This window comes from Delphinus delphis, chromosome 4 (genome assembly GCF_949987515.2).
Source record: "Delphinus delphis chromosome 4, mDelDel1.2, whole genome shotgun sequence".
NCBI classification, from domain to species: Eukaryota; Metazoa; Chordata; class Mammalia; order Artiodactyla; family Delphinidae; genus Delphinus; species Delphinus delphis.
Window position 1 is genome coordinate 6,327,348 of NC_082686.1, and position 16,215 is coordinate 6,343,562.

At 42.1% G+C, this 16,215-nt stretch overlaps 1 pseudogene; it reads left to right on the top strand.

Annotated features, from left to right (window-relative positions):
* The first annotated feature begins 14,793 nt into the window (after positions 1–14,793).
* LOC132424079 (ORM1-like protein 1 pseudogene) lies at positions 14,794–15,249 on the top strand (annotated as a pseudogene).
* The last annotated feature ends 966 nt before the right edge of the window (positions 15,250–16,215 follow it).

Sequence of the window (16,215 nt, forward strand, 5' to 3'; positions counted from 1 at the left end):
AAAAGCCAATCCTTGCCCAGCCCTTGAAGTGTAAAACACTGAATATTTGGTAACTTGGAGGATATGTGTTATTGGAATTGACAAGGCAAAGGGGATACTTTTCCAAATGCAATGTGTATTTCTGTATTTCTTCTTTTCATTGTTAGATATTGACACAGAATTCTCTTAGGAAGACACCAGTTCACACCACTACTAATGACCACACTGGTGGTCATTACTGGTCTAAACTCCCCAGTGAGGCTCTGAGGAGCTGGAAACTTACAAATAGAAGCCAACCTCTTCCCTTAGACCCGGCCAAGAGAAATGCATCTTCGCCCCGAGGGAAAATGCTTTTAAAAGAGCCTGTTTACTTTAAAATGTGGTGAGCACCTTCATGCGAGCCACACACAACCAATATTTAACTAGACAGTAACTACTAATACTAAGGTGAGTCTTTGTGAAGGTGTCAAGAACACTGAGAATTAACACTTATATGTTGCTCTAATACCTGGTTCCTGCAGTCTTTGTGTGGATTGGAGGAGGTGGCATGTGGAGAGGTCTTTGCCAAAATTGATCTTATTGGTGACAAGTCTCAAAGTTGCTTCTGCAAATGTTGGAAAACTGTCCCTCAACATCCCCCAAATCCTTAGGTTTAGAGTTTCTACTGAGCCTGAATTTTTGTGCGCTTGGTACAGTCACTGCTTTCCAAGCGTGGGACCATATTCCGATGCCCTAATGATTAGTTTTTTGGATGAACGTGTGGGAAGAGTGCAGAAATTCCTTTGTGATTTTTGTTACTGTGGATTCCAATGGGGCAAAATGTGAAACTGGAGAATTTATGTCACCTTTTTAAGCTATAAAATAAATAATACTGACATTTGACCCATCAAACAGTTGGGACAACCCATGATGAGCCTACTTTAAAATCGAAGATAAGCTTCTTTTCTTCCTGGGAAGGACAACCCTCTGCCCCTTGATAATGTTCCTCCTCATTAGTCATGGAGACTTTTGTTCAGTACTTAAAATTACAGGCTCATCTCATTCCTGAGAGGCCATATCAACTGAAGATGTCTTGAGCCTTTGGCCATTGAGGATTCCAAATTTATTGCGTCATTGCCATGGGCTTTTCTAAGCCCCATTCTAAGCTAATGGACTTCACGGGCAACTAAACTAGGAGTGGAGAAAGTGGTTGGTAAGAAAATGTCCTGAGGATTAAAAACATTTATCAGGCACCCCTGTGAACTGCTTATCTGTTCATTGAGAATGTGTCAGTGTGTTGTTCTCTTAGAATCTCTTGGGCAGAGTGCAAACGACTTGGCCTGACACGACACCTGGGATCCTGGCATTGGTTCTGATCCTGAAAAACACATGAGGGGTGAAATAGTTAAGAGGTACCCAACACTCCGTGGTAGGTGACAAACAGCATCATTCAAGAATCCACATGGGGGGCTTCCCTGGTGGCACAGTGGTTGAGAATCTGCCTGCTAATGCAGGGGACACGGGTTCGAGCCCTGGCACGGGAAGATCCCACATGCCGTGGAGCAACCAGGCCCGTGAGCCACAACTACTGAACCTGCGCATCTGGAGCCTGTGCTCCGCAACGAGAGGCCACGACAGTGAGAGGCCCGCGTACCACGATGAAGAGTGGCCCTCGCTTGCCACAACTAGAGAAAGCCCTTGCACAGAAACGAAGACCCAACACAGCCAAAAATAAAAATAAATAAATTAAAAGAAGGCTCAACATTTTAAAAAAAAAAGAATCCACATGGGAAGGCTAGCCCAGGAGAGGAATTTCTTGAAATTGTACATCTCTTCTTACTATATAAAGTGATTTAAAAGCATTGGTCATCTGAACGACTGGCAGCAGAATTTTTCTCGAGGAGGAAATCGTCGTGATATTTGGAAAACGCCATGAAACTTGAGGTAGGAGGAAGACCCCTTGCTTTTTCAGAGATGAGAAGAGGAGGATGAGAAAAGAAGGGGGAGGAGAGAGAGGTCAGGGGACGGGGGTGGTGGTGCTGCGGCGGCTGAGGATCTGCAGTTGGAGGTAGTTTTGCAGGTGAACTTCAGTTTGAACCCTTCTCCATCTCTCTGGCCACCAATCTGCAGTGAAGCCAGTTACCCCTAACGGGTGTTCTGTGTGAGTTGGTTTTGTGCGAGTGTGCACGCCCGTTCATGTACATGTGTCCTCTCATGTGTGTGCCTCTCCACGTGTGCTCGTGCACGCACACATGAACAGCCATGCCCACACGCGCACACATTTCCTGTGCTCAGCTTTTCTTCCTTTTTTCTGACATTCTTCTTTAAAATATTCTTTTCCATTATGGTTTATCACAGGGTACTGAATCTAGTTCCCTGTGCTACACAGTAGGACCTTGTTGTTGATCCATTCTCTATATAATCGTTGGCATCTGCTAATCTCAACCTCCCAGTCCTTCCCTCTCTCACCCCCTCCGCCTTGGCAGCCACAGGTCTGTTCTCTATGTCTGTGAGTCTTTTCCTGTTCTGTAGATAGGTTCATTTGTGTCCTATTTTAGATTCCACATATAAGTGATATCACATGGTATTTGTCTTTCTCTTTCTGACTTACTTCACTTAGTATGATCATCTCTAGGTTCATCCATGTTGCTGCAGATGGCATTATTTTGTTCTTTTTTTATGGCTGAGTAGTGTTCCATTGTATATATGTACCACATCTTCTTTATCCATTCAGCTGTCGATGGACATTTAGGTTGTTGCCGTGTCTTGGCTATTGTGAATAGTGCTGCTATGAGCATAGGGGTGCATGTCTCTTTTTGAATTATAGTTTTGTCCAGGTATATGCCCAGGAGTGGGATTGCTGGATCCTATGGTAATTCTATTTTTAGTTTTCTGAGGAACCTCGGTACTGTTCTCCATAGTAGCTGCACCAACTTTCATTCCCACCAACAGCGTAAGAGGGTTCCCTTTTCTCCACACCCTCTCCAGCATTTGTTATTATGCTTGGGTTTTCATGTGTGCTTGTGTGTTCACATGCTGGAGACCTTGCCCCAGGGCCGGGGCCTGGAGGCTGAAACTTCAGGAAACCATTGGATGATTGGAGAGGACCTCACACTGCCGCATCTGACGTGGAATTGGGGGTCCAACCTGACGTCGTCGAGGTCTGGGGGATGGGGAGAACCCCACTCGACATGTGGCTACAGCTTTAGTTTTTGTTTTATTGAGGTATGGTTGACAAATAAAATTGTAATGTATTTAAAATGTACAATATGGTGATTAGATATCTGTATGATTTGTGAAAGATTCCCACCATCCTGCTAATTACCACACATCCAACACCTCACGTATTTACTCTTTCATTTTGTGAGAATACTTAAGTTCCACTCTTTCAGCAAATTTCAATTATTCAACACAGTATTCGAAATGACAGTCACCATGCTATACATTCGATCCTCAGACCTTCCTCATAACTCAGTTTGTACCCTTTTACCAGCCTCTCCTGTTTCCCCCAACCCCAGCCCCTGGCAATCACCATTCTACTCTCTGTTTCTATGAGTTTGACTTTTTTATTTTTTTGAATTTTATTTAATTTATTTTTTTATACAGCAGGTTCTTATTAGTTATTCATTTTATACATATTAGTGTATACATGTCAATCCTAATCTCCGAATTCATCCCACCACCACCCCCCTGCTGCTTTCCCCCCTTGGTGACTTTTAAATTAATTAATTAATTTTTATAAATTTATTTATTTTATTTTTGGCTGCGTTGGGTCTTCCTTGCCAGGCACGGGCTTCTCACTGCAGTGGTTTCTCTTGCTGTGGAGCACGGGCTGTAGAGCACAGGCTCAGTAGCTGCGGTGCACGGGCTTAGTTGCTCTGCAGAATGTGGGATCTTCCCAGACCAGGGCTCGAACCTGTGTCCCCTGCACTGGCAGGCAGATTCCTAACCACTGTGCCACCAGGGAAGCTCGTGAATTCTTTATTTTTTAGATTCCGCTTTGTGTTACAACCTTAACAGCGAGCATTTCTTGCCATGGCTCTGCATTTGCCCCAGCTGGGTTTAAGCAGTCACGCTGTTACCAGGACCCTCAAGCAAAGGGCTGGGCTCGAAGGATGAACAAGCCATGAATGGTTTCCTGTAGCAGATGCTGGAAGGTTGTCCAATGACACTGGTTTCTCGGGGTGTAATGTGTGTCACTTCATGTTCTGTGCCTGATGAATTCTCACCAGCCATGTCTCATCACTCCCTGGAATGTCTCCACTGAGGCTTCAATGAGACCTTACACCACAAGAAAGATCCTGGGATAAAGGGTGCTAAGTGCTTATGACAGTTTCTGGCAGAGAGCAGGCGCTGGTTATTGGAATATGTAGGTAATTCAGGTACTACTCTGATACCTGCTCCTGCCACATTGGAACCACAAATTGGGTTTTCTTGGAAACCATGAACTAAGATGGCCCCAACATACTGGGGCTCAGTGGGGTTTGTCCTGGGGAGAAAGGCGTGCATATGGGTGTTCTTGCCGGGGGGCTCTGGCTGGAACAGCTCCCTTAGAAGGAGCCTCCGTAAAGCCTTCAGCCATTGGAATTTAGAACATACCTGCTGAGCTGTCCCCAGAGGTACAGGCTCAAGACGGGGACTCTCTGGCCATTGCAAGGAAATGCCTGACTTTTATACGTTGGCTACTGCACGGCTTGTTTTGCAATGTAAAGATAACTTCATTACCAGCTTTGACTCCCACTGGAGTAAAGACCTAAATATGAACCATAAAACCATAAATTCAATAGAAGATGTAGGAGGATGTCTTTGGCCTTAGAGAGGGAAAAGGATTAGTAAGCTAAAGTTTAAAAGCTCACATCACAAACAAACAAACAAAAATCAATAACACCTATTGCCCATGAGGACCCCATGGACAAGGTTAGAGAAAGAAGACAGATTGGAGAAGGTGTCAGGTTGCAGAAAGATGTTTCCACAGCTGAAACTAGTAAAGAATATACAAGAAACACCTACAAACCAGTAAGACAGAGAAGGAGTCCTGTGAAATAATGCCATTTGCAGCAACATGGATGGACCTAGATATTCTCATACTAAGTGAAGTAAGTCAGAGAAAGACAAATATCATATGATACCACTTATGTGTGGCATCTAAACTATGATACAAATGAACTTATTTACAAATAAGTTCAGCAGAAATTAACACATTGTATATCAACCATACTTCAATAAAAAAGACTCTTGAATGCATAAGCCAGCAGAGACTTAAAGACTAACTGGTAGAATGACTTTATTTCAGAAACTGGTTTAAAAGAAAGAAAGGCAAATACCATATGATATCACTTACATGTGGAATCTAAAATCTGATACAAATGGACTTAATTACAAAACAGAAACAGACTCACAGATATACAAAACAAACTTATGGTTACGAAAAGGGGAAAGGGGGTGGGGGAGGGATGAATTAGGAGTTTGGGATTAACATATACACACTACTGCATATAAAATAGATAACCAACAAGGACCTACTGTATAGCACAGGGAAATATATTCAATATCTTGTAATAAACCATAAAGGAAAAGAATATGAAAAAGAAAAAAGTATATATATATAAAACTGAATCACTGTGCTGTACACCAGAAACTAACACAACATTGTAAATCAATTATATTTCAATTCAAAAAAAAGAAGAGGACTTCCCTGGTGGCGCAGTGCTTAAGAATCCGCCTGTGAATGCAGGGGACCTGGGTTCGATCCCTGGTCCAGGAAGATCCCACATGCCACGGAGCAATTAAACCGGAGCACCACAACTACTGAGCCTGTGCTCTAGAGCCCGCGAGCCACAACTACTGAAGACCACACGTCTAGAGCCCATGCTCCGCAACAAGAGAAGTCACCACAATGAGAAGCCCATGCACCACAACAAAGAGTAGACCCCGCTCACTACAACTAGAGAAAGCCCACGCACAGCAGTGAAGACCAGCGCAGCCAAAAATAAATAAAATTAAAAAAAAAAAAGAAGAAGAAGAAATTCTAATGGAAAAAAAGGTGAAGGATATAAACAGGTGATCTACAGGAAAGGCAGACCTCCAAAGGTGCTTCAGCTTAGGAGGAGACACTCTTTAGGAATGGGAATGGGAAAAATGCAAAGCAAAAGAATAAGACATCACTTTAAATCCATTAGGCAAAATTAGGAAGACTTCTAATACCAAGTGTTGGCTGGGGAGTGGATAGAGGAGCCCTCAGGCCTTGCTGGTGGGGTGTTCACAGGAGGGCAGAATGGCAGCGCTTCAGCTAAGTGCCCAGGCACACTCAGCGATGGGCACCCAGGGCAACAGCACCATGTGTCCCAGATACATTCTTTTTTTTTTTAAATAGATCTTTATTGGAGTATAATTGTTTCACAATATCATGTTAGTTTCTGTTGCACAACAAAGTGAATCAGCCATATGCATAAACATGTCCGCATATCCCCTCCCTCTTGAGCCTCCCTCCCACCCGCCCTATCCCACCCCTCTAGGTCATTGCAAAGCACCAAGCCGATCTCCCTGTGCTATGCGGCTGCTTCCCACTAGCTATCGATTTTACATTCTGTAGTGTATATATGTTGATGCTACTCTCACTTCACCCCAGCTTCCCCTCTCACCCCGTGTCATGAAGTCCATTCCATGTCTACCTCTTTATTCCTGCCCTGCAACTAGGTTCATCAGTACCATTTTTTTTTTTTTTTTTAGATTCCATATATATATGAGTTAGCATACGGTATTTGTTTTTCTCTTTCGGACTTACTTCACTCTGCATGACAGACTCTAGGTCTATTCACCTCACTATAAATAACTCAATTTTGTTTCTTTTTATGGATGAGTAATATTCCAGTGTATATATATATACCAGATCTTCTTTAACCATTCATCTGTCGATGGACATTTAGGTTGGTTCCGTGTCCTGGCTATTGTAAATAGTGTTGCAATGAACATTGTGGTGCATGTCTCTTTTTGAATTATGGTTTTCTCAGGGTATATACCCAGTAGTGGGATTTCTGGGTCATATGGTAGTTCTATTTTTAGTTTTTTAAGGAACATCCATAATGTTTTACATAGTGGTTGTATCAATTTACATTCCCACCAACAGTGTAGGAGGGTTCCCTTTTCACCACACCCTTTCCAGCATTTATTGTTTCTAGCTTTTTTGATAATGGCCATTCTGACTGGCATGAGATAATAACCTCATTGTAGTTTTGATTTGCATTTCTCTAATAATTAGTGATGTTGAGCATCTTTTCATGTGTCTCTTGGCCATCTGTATGTCTTCCTTGGTGAAATGTCTATTTAGGTCTTCCACCCATTTTTTCACTGGATTGTTTGTTTCTTTGATATTGAGCGCCATGAGCTGTTTGCATATTTTGGAGATTAATCCTTTATCTGTTGTTTCATTTGCAAATATTTTCTCCCATTCTGAGGGTTGTCTTTTTGTCTTGTTTATGGTTTCCTTTGCTGTGCAAAAGCTTTTAAGTTTAATTAAGTCCCATTTATTTATTTCTGTTTTTATTTCAGTTACTCTAGGAGGTGGGTCAAAAAAGATCATGCTGTGGTTTATGTCAAAGAGTGTTTTTCCTATGTTTTCCTCTAAAAGTTTTATAGCGTCTGGTCTTACATTTAAGTATTTAATCCTTTTTTTTTTTTTTTTTCGGTACGCGGCCCGCTCACTGTTGTGTCCTCTCCCGTTGCGGAGCACAGGCTCTGGAAGTGCAGGCTCAGTGGCCGTGGCTCACGGGCCTAGCCGCTCCGAGGCATGTGGGATCTTCACGGACCAGAGCATGAACACGTGTACCCTGCATCGGGAGGCGGACCCTCAACCACTGCGCCACCAGGGAAGCCCTTTAATCCATTTTGAGTTTATTTTTTTGTATGGTGTTAGGGAGTGTTCTAACTTCATTCTTTTACATGTAGCTGTCCAGTTTTCCCAGCACCACTTATTGAAGAGGCTGTCTTTTCTCCATTGTATGTTTTTGCCTCCTTTGTCATCAATTAGGTGCCCATATGTGCGTGGGTTTATTTCTGGGCATTCTATCCTGTTCCATTGATCTATATTTCTGTTTTTGTGCCAGTACCATACTCTCTTGATTACTGTAGCTTTGTGATATAGTCTGAAGTTGGTGAGCCTGATTCCTCCAGCTCTGTTTTTCTTCCACAAGATTGTTTTGGCTATTCGGAGTCTTTTGTGTTTCCATACGAATTGTAAGATTTTTTGTTCTAATTCTGTGAAGAATACCATTGGTAGTTTGCTAGGGATTGCATTGAATCTGTAGATTGCTTTGGGTAGTATAGTTATTTTCACAATGTTGATTCTTCCAATCCAAGAACATGGTATATCTCTCCATCTGTTTGTGTCATCTTTGATTTCTTTCATCAGTGTCTTATAGTTTTCTGAGTACAGGTCTTTTGTCTCCTTATGTAGGTTTATTCCTAGGTATTTTATTCTTTTTGTTGCAATGGTAAATGGGAGTGTTTCCTTAATTTCTCTTTCTGATTTTTCATCTTTAGTGTATAGGAATGAAAGAGATATCTGTGCATTAATTTTGTATCCTGCTACTCTACCAAATTCATTGATTAGCTCTAGTAGTTTTCTGGTAGCGTCTTTAGGATTCTCTATGTATAGTATCATGTCATCTGCAAACAGTGAGATCTTAACTTCTTCTTTTCCGATTTGGATTCCTTTTATTTCTTTTCCTTCTCTGATTGATGTGACTAAAACTTCCAAAACTGTGTTGAATAATAGTGGTGGGAGTGGGCAACCTTATCTTGTTCCTGATCTTGGTGGAAATAGTTTCAGTTTTTCACCATTGAGAACGATGTTGGCTGTGGGTTTGTCATATATGGCCTTTATTATGTTGAGGAAAGTTCCCTCTATGCCTACTTTCTGGAGGGTTTTTATCATAAATGGGTGTTGAATTTTGTCAAAAGCTTTTTCTGCATCTATTGAGATAATCATATGGTTTTTATTCCTTAATTTGTTAATGTGGTGTATCACATTGATTTATTTGTGTATTTTGAAGAATCCTTGCATCCCTGGGATAAATCCCACTTGATCATGGTGTATGATCCTTTTAATGTGCTGTTGGATTCTGTTTGCTAGTATTTTGTTGAGGATTTTTGCATCTATGTTCATCAGTGATGTTGGTCTATAATTTTCTTTTTTTGTGACGTCTTTTTCTGGTTTTGGTATTAGGGTGATGGTGGCTTCGTAGAATGAATTTGGGAGTGTTTCTCCCTCTGCAATTGTTTGGAAGAGTTTGAGAAGGATTGGTGTTAGCTCTTCTCTAAATATTTGATAGAATTCACCTGTGAAGCCATCTGGTCCTGAGCTTCTGTTTGTGGAAGATTTTTAATTACGGTTTCAATTTCATTACTTGTGATAAGTCTGTTTATATTTTCTAATTCTTCCTGGTTCAGTCTTGGAAAATTGTACCTTTCCGAGAATTTGTCCATTTCTTCATAGTTGTCCATTTTACTGGCATATAGTTGTTTGCAGTAGTCTCTTATAATCCTTTTTATTTCTGCAGGGTCAGTTGTGATTTCTCCTTTTTCATTTCTAATTTTATTGATTTGTGTCCTCTCTCTTTTTTTCTTGATGAGTCTGGCTAAGGGTGTGTCAACTTTGTTTATCTTTTCAAAGAACCAGCTTTTAGCTTTATTGATCTTTGCCATTGGTTTTTTTTGTTGTTTCTATTTCATTTATTTCTGCTCTGATCTTTATGATTTCTTTCCTTCTACTGACTTTGGGTTTTCTTGGATCTTCTTTCTCTAGTTGTTTTAAGTGCAGGGTTAGATTGTTTATTTGAGATTTTTCTTGTTTCTTGAGGTGAGATTGAATTGCTGTAAACTTCCCTCTTAGAACTGGTTTTGCTGCATCCCATAGGTTTTGGGTCATTGTGTTTTTGTTGTCATTTGTTTCTATGTATTTTTAAAATTTCTTCTTTGATTTCTTCAGTGATCTCTTGGTTATTTAGTAGCACATTGTTTAGCCTCCATGTATTTGTGTTTTTTACAGTTTTTTTTTTCCTGTAATTGATTTCCAGTCTCATAGTGTTATGGTCAGAAAAGATGTTTGATACAATTTCAATTTTCTTAAATTTTCTGAGGCTTGATTTGTGAAACAGTATGTGATCTATCCTGGAGAATGTTCCATGTGTACTTGAGAAGAAAGTGTATTCTGCCACTTTTGGGTGGAATCTCCTATAAATATCAATTAGATCTATCTGGTCTGCTGTGTCATTTAACGCTTGTGTTTCCTTATCTATTTTCTGTTTGGATGATCTGTCCATTGGTGTAAGTGTTACTGTCGATTTCTCCTTTCATGGTTGTTAGCACTTACCTTATGTATTGAGGTGCTCCTATGTTGGGTGCATAAACATTTATAATTGTTATATCTTCTTCTTGGATTGATCCTTTGATCATTATGTAGTGTCCCTCCTTATTTCTTATAACATTATTTATTTTAAAGTCTATTTTATCTGATACGAGTATTGTTATTCCAGCTTTCTTTTGATTTCCATTTACATGGCATATCTTTTTCCATTCTTTCACTCTCAGTCTGCATGTGTCCCTAGGTCTGAAGTGGGTCTCTTGTAGGCAACATATATATGGGTCTTGTTTTTGTAACCATTCAGCCAGTCTGTGTCTCTTGGTTGGGGCATTTCACCCATTTACATTCAAGGTTATTATCGATATGTATGTTCCTATTACCTTTTTCTTAATTGTTTTGGGTTTGTTTCGTGGGCCTTTTTCTTCTCTTGTGTTTCCCACTTAGAGAAATTCCTTTAGCATTCGCTGTAAAGCTGGTTTGGTAGTTCTGAATTCTATTAGCTTTTATTTTTCTGAAAAGCTTTTGACTTCTTCATGAAATCTGAATGAGATTCTTCCTGGGTAGAGTAATCTTGGTTGTAGGTTGTTCTCTTTCATCACTTTAAGTATTTCCTGCCATTCCCTTCTGGCTTGCAGGGTTTCTGCTGAAAAATCAACTGATAACTTTATGGGGATTCCTTTGTATGTTTTTTTTTGTTTTTCCTTTGTTGCGTTTTTTTTTTTTTTGCGGTATGCGGGCCTCTCACTGTTGTGGCCTCTCCTGTTGCGGAGCACAGGCTCCGGACATGCAGGCTCAGCGTCCATGGCTCACGGGCCCAGCTGCTCCGCGGCATGTGGGATCTTCCCGGACCGGGGCACGAACCCACGTCCCCTGCATTGGCAGGCGGACTCTCAACCACTGCGCCACCAGGGAAGCCCTCCTTTGTTGCTTTTAATATTTTTTCTTTGAATTTAATTTTTGTTAGTTTGATTAATATGTATCTTGGTGTGTTTTTCGTAGGGTTTATCCTGTATGGGGCTCTCTATGCTTCCTGGACTTGGGTGACTATTTCCTTTCCCATGTTAGGGAAGCTTTACACTATAATCTCTTCAAGTATTTTCTCAGACCCTTTCTTTTTCTCTTCTTCTTCTGGGACCCCTATAATTCAAATATTGGTGCATTTAGTGTTGTCCCAGAGGTCTCTGAGATTGTTTTCAATTCTTTTCTTTCTTTTTTCTTTATTCTGCTCCTCAGCAGTTATTTCCACCGTTTTGTCTTCCAGCTCATTTATTTGTTCCTCTGCCTCTGTTATTCTGTTATTGATTCGTATTTTTCATTTCAGTTATTGTGTTGTTCATCTCTGTTTGCTTGTTCTTTAGTTCTTCTAAATCATTGTTAAACATTTCTTGTATTTTCTTAATCCGTGCTTCCATTCTATTTCTGAGATTCTGGATCATCTTTACTATCATTACTCTGAATTCTTTTTTCAGGTAGACTGCCTATTTCCTCTTCATTTATTTGGTCTTGTAGGTTTTTACCTTGCTGCTTCATCTGTGACATATTTTTTTGCCATTTCTTTTTTTTTTTTATGAGTGGGATTGTGTTCCTGTTTTACTGGTTGTTTGGCCTGAGGTTGCCAACACTGGAGTTTGTAGGCTATTGGGTAGAGCTGGGTCTTGGTGCTGAGATGAGGAACTCTGTGAGACCTCACTCCAATGAATATTCCCTGTGGTCTGAGGTTCTCTGTTAGTCCAGTGGTTCGGACTCAGAGCTCCCACTGCAGGAGTTTCCGCCTGACCCTGGGCTCCCAAGTCAAGATCCTGCAAGCCGTGTGGGGAGGGGAAAAAAAAAAGAGAGAGAACAATAACAAAGTAAAAAATAAAATTAGGCTAGGAAACTAACAGATATGTTAGAAAGAATATAAAAATAAAAATACAGATGAATCAATAACCAGAAGGTACATTGGTACCATATAGTAAAAAAGAGGAGGAAGGAAAAGAAAAGGAAAAAAAAAAAGGTTGAGGGGGGAGGCCTTGGCTGTGGTGGGCGGGGCCTAAGCAAGGGTGAGGTTTGGGCGGTGAGTGGGGCCTATGCTCAGGACCCACAGGGCTGGAAAAGGAGCTGGGAGCTGTGGGGGGTGGGGTTTAGGCTCAAGGAACAGATGGGGCCCAGGTGTACCCCCCACCCCTGGTCTCAGAGGGCAGGGATCTCACCTGGGAGCCCGGCAAGCTTCCTGGGCTCGAGTGGGTGGGGCAAACGCCCTCCTCTCCTCTCCTGCTCCTCCAATCTGGGGTCTGGGGGGGCCCCTCCCACCTGCCTCTTCTGACCTCCCCAGCCTCCCTCCTATGCCCCCAGGGCCCACACGGCCTGCATGGGGCTTTGGAGCGGGGGTACTGGCTTGGGAGCTCAGCAGGCTCCCCGGGCTGAGTGGGCGGGGCAATCTCCCTCTGCTCCTCTCTTGCTCTTCCTAGAGAGTCCCTCCCGCCGGCGTCTCCTGATCTCAGGGCCTCAGGGGCACCGGTCTTGTCTGGCCTCCACTTCTCCTCCCCCCTCAGTCCCCCTGCGTCCTGCCAGTTCACTCTGGGGTTCCTCTCGTCTCCTTGGGGGTCAGTGTCCCCCACCAGCTGCAGGCAGAAGCCTTAGTTGTGGGGAGACGCTAACTCCCCGTCTTCCCACACCACCATCTTGACTCCGTTCCCCTCCGAGATACATTCTTATCAGAGCCATAGGGGCATGTGGGTGAGGGCGTGTGGTGCACAGTTGAGGGTGGTCGCAGAAACCTGGGTACAGCTGGCTGCCCAGGCTTGAGGCTGGGGGTGGGTCACATGCGAAGGTGCTCTTCTTGGAGCACCAGCAGCTGTGAGAGGGGTTGGACTAGATGCGCCGGACAAGCCTCGCTGGGACATGAATATCTGTTTCTGTGTTTCCTGCCTTCCCTTCCTTTCGACGTAGATCTCCAAGTCTTTTTCCATTTGCTTATTTTCTTCATGGTGAGCGATTCACCCCAAACAACTTTCCATGTTCTCTCGGTGTGTTTTCCTACCTGTGCCTTAGTTGCACTACTTAGTGATAATTGATGGAAAGGTCCTCGGGTCTGCCCTGCCCCCTCCCCTCCTCCCTCCTTCACACACTGGGCACCACCGCATGCAGGTGCTGTGCGGGCGCTGGGAATGTAAGTGTGACTAAGTCCACAGGCTGGCTGACCCCCTAGAACTTCAGGCGAAGGAACTGATAACCAGCATATCTTTGTCATACAGGGCAGGGGTTCTCAAACTTGTTGGTTTTGGAACCCCTTCACACTCTTAAAAATTACTAAAGACCTCCAAGAGCTTTTGTTTTTGTGGACTGTGCTAACCAGAGCATTTTTACTGTATTAGAAAGTAAAACTGTGAAATTTTAAATATATTTTATTGACTAAAAAATAATAGGCCCGTTATAGGTTGACATAAATAATATATTTTATTAAAAAACTGTATTTTCCAAAACCAAGTCGTCTACTAGGAAGAACAGCATTCCTTTGCATTTTTTTTCAAGTCTCTTTAATGGCTGGCCTACTGGAAGACAGCTGGATTCTTTCTCATTCCTGCCTTTATTTTCAATCCGTTGCAATATCACATGTCATAAATCTTCTGGAAAACTCCACAGTATATTGAGAGAGCGAGAGTGAGAAAGACAGGTGTTAGTGTTACTATAAAACTGGCTTTGACCTCATGGAGTCCCTGAAAGGGTCTGAGACTCCCGGGGGTCTCTGGATAGACCACACTTTGACAACCACCGACACTGGCCCTTCTGGCGATGTGGTATAGTTACTGCCTCGATTCTAGAACCCACAGATCTAGTGCTGTGATATGATCCAGGGTTGAAGTCTGGCTTAGATCATCAGACATGAAGGTAGAAATTGGGGGTAGGGGAAAACTGAGGTGGGCTGCAGGCGTTAAACTTTCTTTTTAGTGTTTATTCGTCTCTTTTGAGTTTTTAAGTGGTTAGTATTTTAGTGACGACAGGAAGCAGGTTGTAGGTGGCGCATTGATTTTTTGCTCTTATTTATTGAGCACATGCTGTGGGGTAGTCATTTTGCTGAGTGCTTTCTCTTGCTAAAATTAGTTTATCCTTTGCATGGCTCTTAACATACAAAGGGTTTGAATCGAAAGAATCAGGTGTTAGTGGAAATTTAAAGGTGCCGTAGGTCCTTTAATTGTGTGACGGCTTTGCTCTTGTGTGAATCTGTAATACCCAGAGATTCTTTTGTATATTGGGCATAAGAGGGTTTCACAGTCCTTAGATTGGAGGCAAATTCTCAGAAGAATTCTCGGAAGAGCTTAGGTGGAGAGGGAAAAATCTTCAGCTCCCAAATTCTGTGGGGGAACAATGTGTGCTCCCGGCAGCGGAGTTGATACCGCGTCGAGCCAGCCGCCGCGAGTGGGGCGGCGGCTTCACTGCTCATAAAGGAGTGATTTGAACTCTGACCACTCTTTATGGACACAACACTACATTAAATCGCAAACGTGAATGTTGGAGTTGCTCACAGCGAGGTGAATCCAAATACCCGTGTAATGAACAGCCGTGGTATGTGGACGGCATATGCTTTGGGAGTTGGTTTGCTTCGTATCGTTTTACTCAGTATTCCTGTTGCCTGGACCTTAACAAATGTTATACCTAATCTGGGGATGTATGTATTTTTGCATGCAGTAAAAGGAACGCCGTTTGAAACTCCCGACCAGGGTAAAGCGAGGCTCCTAACACACTGGGATCAACGGGACTACGGAGTACAGTTTACATCTTCACGGAAGTTTTTCACCGTGTCTCCAATAATTCTATATTTTCTGGCAAGTTTCTATACGAAGTATGATCCAACTCACTTCATCTTAAACACAGCTGCTCTCCTGAGTGTGCTAGTTCCCAAAATGCCGCAGCTACGTGGGGTTCGGATCTTTGGAATGTATAAGTATTGAAATGTGTTTTGAAGCAACAAAAATGTTTACAGCTACCGAGTTTTCTGTAAGGAAGGGATGGGTACTAAACTGCACGGTTTCTGTGATAATGTGAAATGAGAGGTGGCTACGTTGGAGAGCCAATTGCTGGTTCTTCATATGCTGTTTTGAAGTGCAGATTCTTACGAGAAGATGCCTTTGTTTAATGCATCTGGTATCCTTCTGTAGAGAGACTTCAGAGGCAGGCTGGGCAGGCCCAGCTTATAAGTTAAATGGCTATAAAGTAAAGGTGTAGTAGATAAATCCAAGGAAATAAGAGATTTATAAGAAACTAAGTCCAGCTAAGCTTATAATGAATGGGCATTATGTTAAGAGAAGAAAATGTTTCATCATTCAGTCATGGTCAGTTTAAGCAGAGTTACATGTAAACCAGAATCATTTCTTTACAAGTTTATTATAGATTGTTTTCATTACCATGCATATTCCTTTTGTGTTATATAAGAGGATATATATCCTCTTGTTTTATACAAACCAATTCCTACCTTATGAACATACTTTTTTGGTTTTGCAGGCTCAACATTGTGTTGATAGATGAGTTCATTTTTACACTTATTAAGTTACTGAGTTCATGAAGGTCCACCTTCACGACTGATTGATGATAGGAGATAGTTAGGCATCTTAGAAGCAGCCTCTGAGTCGGCCTTCTAATTTTGGAACAAAGTGGGTTTTGCTGCCTTTCCAGATACAAGGCTGCTAAACGAATTAAGAAAAGAATTTATTTCTCGTAATTAAAGTATATGGTAACTTAAAGGTCTGCTGATTTGGTTGAGCAATCTAATTGTTGAAGTCTGCCATTCTTTAGTGATGGAAATTTAAAATGGACAACTACATAGCCAACCTGTGATCTGAAAGAAACTGCTTCTCTAGCAATACTATCAGAGTAAATAATGGAGTCTTTTTTTAGCAGGTCTGCAGTAAGAGATAGCA